The sequence below is a fragment of the Physeter macrocephalus genome, chromosome 18, assembly GCF_002837175.3.
Source record: "Physeter macrocephalus isolate SW-GA chromosome 18, ASM283717v5, whole genome shotgun sequence".
In the NCBI taxonomy this organism is placed as follows: domain Eukaryota; kingdom Metazoa; phylum Chordata; class Mammalia; order Artiodactyla; family Physeteridae; genus Physeter; species Physeter macrocephalus.
The window spans coordinates 54,279,804-54,284,804 of NC_041231.1; positions in this window are offsets into that span (position 1 = coordinate 54,279,804).

Genomic DNA, 5,001 nt, shown 5'->3' on the forward strand with positions numbered 1-5,001 from the left:
GAAGAGGGCTCCTGTTTTTTCTCCCACCATACTTCATCTTTGCAATATAAATCCACAGAAATCAAAGAATTAATTTTTTAATCATTTAAAAAGTTATTGCCCCCCCATAAACTTTCTGTCCGTGGTCCTACTCTGAGTTCGTGACTGTCTGCCATATGAGGGGGAAAAGCATCGAACATGATTCTATGTTTGGCATGTGAATCCTGAATTTGCCAGTGACAAACAACTCACCAAGTTGCCAAATCCACCTCTATTAAGAAGTCTCCGTAGGAGCCTGGGCAATTATTTGGTTGTCATTATTTTCTCCTTTAGTTTATAATTCTCATCTCAGAGCATGCTCTGAGAGCAAACCAAAGAACAGTTTCACCATGAAAATCACTCTGAAAACCAAAGCCAAATTCAAAGTTAGTTTGTTTAGTCACAGTAAAATCATATGAGAATGACTGTCCTAAAGCATCCATCATGTCCCTAATTCTGTGCTGGGCTCCATGAGAAACACCACAGGTTGAAGGCACACAACACTGTCTTCTCAACATGTTTTATAGCTCCGAGCTTCTTCATTGTCAGGCTAATGGTCTTCATCTTTCACCGAGAGGCTGAACATGAAACAAGCAGTTCTAAGTACAAAGCTCTGCATTACATGTTCAAAGACAACGCCTCTCACCATTACTCAATGACTCTTTATGCAGAGCCCCATAAGAGAGTGATATTTCGAAGTCCAAACCTGAGAAAGCATGCATCTTCCACGAAGTCGAGACAATTGTTCTTTGTTAGAAAGAAGTAACTTATCCAGTTGTGGATTGTCCCCTTTCTCTGTGCCTCTGGGAAACCCAGAGTACAGCCTATGCTCATGTTACTTTCTACAGGTTTATTATTCCTCTGCTTTTCCCTCCCTGTCTTTATGAACCTTTGGCCATTGTCCTTACTATATACCACAAGGAGATACATATATATATATATATTTTTTTTTTTTTTGTGGTATGCGGGCCTCCCTCTGCTGCGGCCTCTCCCATTGCGGAGCACAGGCTCCAGACGCGCAGGCTCAGCGGCCATGGCTCAGGGGCCCAGCCGCTCCGCGGCATGTGGGATGCTCCCAGACCGGGGCGCGAACCCGGTTCCCCTGCATCGGCAGGCGGACGCGCAACCACTGCGCCACCAGGGAAGTCCTATATTTTTAAAACATGTTTTGAAAGATAATATAGATCTTCATATAGATGTAATCAAGTATGAGTGCCCAAGAGGTAAAAGCCAAAATGCTAGCTGGCATTCCAGAGCCTTCGTGACTGGTCCCTGCTACCCTGCGTGTTCCCTAAATTATTGCCACGTTGGCCTACTTGCAGTTTTCCTAAGTACCAGGTTGTTTATCCCAACATACTTTTGCCCTCATTTTTCTCTCTCCTCTCTTACACTCTCATCCTTAAACACTGTGCCAAATTACTATTCATCCTTCAAGTTGTGATTCAGATCAAGCTTTCTCTATGAATACTCCATGACTGCCCTAGATAGAACTGGGATTTGGTTTTTTGTTTTAAAATCCTCTGCAATCTTATTGCATTTTAAAATTCTGCTACGATGTTTTTAATGGTTAATATATCTGTTCACAGGTCATTTTTTCTCTCCTAGACTAGAAAGTCCTACAAGACATGAACCATGTCTTTGCCTCTTTTATCCCAAAGGTTAGCACAGAGCCAGACACAGAGGAGGGTCACAATTAAAACACAGAGGAGGGTCCCTGGTGGCGCAGTGGTTGAGAATCTGCCTGCTAATGCAGGGGACACAGGTTCGAGCCCTGGTCTGGGAAGATCCCACATGCCGTGGAGCAGCTAGGCCCGTGAGCCACAACTACTGAGCCTGCGCGTCTGGAGCCTGTGCTCCACCAAAAGAGAGGCCACGACAGTGAGAGGCCCACGCACAGCGATGAAGAGTGGTCCCCACTTGCCACAACTAGAGAAAGCCCTTGCTCAGAAACGAAGACCCAACACAGCAAAAGTAAATAAGTAAAAAATTAATAAATTCTTACCCCCAACATCTTCTTCTTAAAAAAAATATATATATATAGTAGATAATTCAGAAAGATACATGTACCTTTATGTTCATAGCAGTACTGTTCACAATAGCCAAGACAGAAACAACCTAAATGTCCATCAACAGATGAATGGATAAAGAAGATGCGGTACCTATATACAATGGAATGTTACTCAGCCATAAGAAAGAATGAAATAATGCCATTTGCAGCAACATGGATGGACCTAGAGATGATTATACTAAGTGAAGTAAGCCAGACAGAGAAAGACAAATACCATATGATATCACCTACATGTGGAATCTAAAATATAAGACAAATGAACTTATCTACAAAACAGAAACAGACTCACAGACATAGAGAACAGACTTGTGCTTGCCAAGGGGGGTGGGGAGGGATGGATTGGGAGTTTGGGATTAGCAGATGCAAAATCATATACAGAATGGATAAAAAAACAGGGTCCTACTTTATAGCTCAGGGAATTATATTCAATATCCTGTGATAAACCATTATGGAAAAGAATGTATATATAGGTATAACTGAATCACTTTGCTGTACAGCAGAAATTAACACAACATTGTAAATCAACTATACTTCAATAAAATAAATTTAAAAAGAAAAGTATCACTGTCATCATCATTGCTTCAAAACTGTGTTACAGCCCCCTGAATTTCAAAAGATGTGCAATTTCAACATGGAACAAAGGCATCTACTACTCTGTCATTTATGACATTTTTTACTCTTGGCAAACTTCATGTATCTGGCAGTAATGCAGAAAGGTTATTATTTCTTGCATACTCACAGCTAAAAATCTCGTATTACTTAATTGAGAAGCTTCAGGTAGGTTTAGTGCCAGATGGGAATATGCCCAGAAACCATATTTGAAAAGGCTTTGGAAAAAAAGAGATGCAGCCTGTGGAGGAGATTCAACAGGGTGTTTGGAAGCTAAATAGAATAAACAAGATCAGGACCTTCACATCAGGGCAGAATCTTTGGTCAGACTCCCTTGGATGTTCATCTTCGCTTTGGCCACCTTAGTATTCATGGAACACCTGTTATATAACAGACATTGAACACATAAGGGAACAAAAGGGCCAGATGCCCCTGCCCTTATACAGCTTACTCCTCCCTGCACCTGAACCACTTCGTGCATTATTTCATGTAAGGGACTTGCTTTCAGAATTTAGACAGAATATCTAAAAAAGTCATTCAATCTGATTCACAATGCACCAATAGACAACAGAGATAATAGATAGTAAACACAATGAGTTAGATAATTTTATAGCAGGCTAAACAGCTATAACTGTTACAAGAAAATGTTGCTGAGGAGGACAGGGTGGATGAGAATTAGGGAGCCGTGCTCTGGTAGCAAGATTGAAGAGGGTGTTGAGGATTGCTCTCAGCGGAAAGCAGTCGAGTGTGCCTGATGCACCAGGAAAATGCCAAGGAAGCCAGTGTGAGTCAGAGAGACTAACAGGAGAGAAGGTCAGGGAAGGGTCAGGAGGTGAGAGAAAGAAGGAGGCCTTTGCGGGGTCTCCGGCTTTAACTCTGAGTGAAACTGGGAACCACTGGAAAATTTGAGTAGAGAAGGAACATAATTTAATTTATACTTAAAAAGTTCTCACTGTTTGCTGCATTGAGACTATACTACAGATGCGGGCAAGAGGAGGACCTAGGAGCTCCATTACTGTGATCATCCAGGGAGGAAACGACAGCAAAGTGTTCGTGGGAGAGGTAAAGACTGGTCCAATTCTAGATATATTCTGGAGATTTTGAAATTAGTGCCAACAGGATTGGATGCAGAGCATGAGAGAAAGTGGCTTCAAGGATTTGGGACCTGAGCAGATGGAAGGATTAGAATCATAATAAACTGTGAGGAGGAGAGCTGGGGAATAGAATGAAGATCAGACATATCACGTTGAGGGCAGCTGGAGGGCAGAAGGTAAGGAGAGAGAAGGCTGGTTGGCTTATATATTGTTTGGGGGTTGTAAGCATTTGAACAGTGTTTAAATTTATTGGACTTGGTGAGATAACCTAGGAAATGTCAATAGGTAGAGAACAAAAGATGTCCAAGGCTTTAGCTCTGGGGCAACCTGAACATAAGAGGAAGAATCACAGTGAAGACTTGGAAAGGGTTGCCACTAAGATGTGTGAATAAAAATAGCAGGAGAAGGGGGTAGGGTGGGGAATGGTATCTTGGAAATCAAGTGAAAAACACATACCATCAAGGAGAAGGAGCTCGTCTCTGCCTTAACACAAGGAAGAGGTTGTGTGAGCACACAGATAGAAGGCAGCTGCCTATAATCCAAGAGAAGAGACCTCAGAATGAAACCTACATTGCTGGCACCTCGATCTTGGACTTCCCAGACCCTAGAACTGCTGCTGTATATCAGAACCTTGGGAGTGGGGTGGTGATTTTACAATTTGGAAAAGATCATGAGGTGTTTCCCCTGCACGAACTCCTCGCCTCCACACTGCCCTGGTTCCTTGTAAATCATTTGCCTGAAAGGTGAGACAGGATGGCTAGAACTGGCTGGAGTTAGCTATTTCCCATCATCCAGGTCAGTTAGGCTCTGGTTAACTAGTTTCCCCTGAGGGCAGGCCTTATTAAGAAGGACTGAGTGAGAAGCAAGAAGAACTACAATCCTGCAGCCTGTGGAAAAAAACCACCTTCACAGAAAGATAGGCAAGATGAAAAGGCAGAGGGCTATGTACCAGATGAAGGAACAAGATAAAACCCCAGAAAAACAACTAAATGAAGTGGAGATAGGCAATCTTCCAGAAAAAGAATTCAGAATAATGATAGTGAAGAAACATGCCGAGAGACACAGTAACCAAATAGGCAAAAAATAAGACAAAGAAAAATTATTGAAAGCAGCAAGGAAAAAAAGACAAATAACATACAAGGGAACTCCCATAGGTTAAAAGTTGATTTCTCAGCAGAAACTCTACAAGCCAGAAGGGAGTGGCATGATATA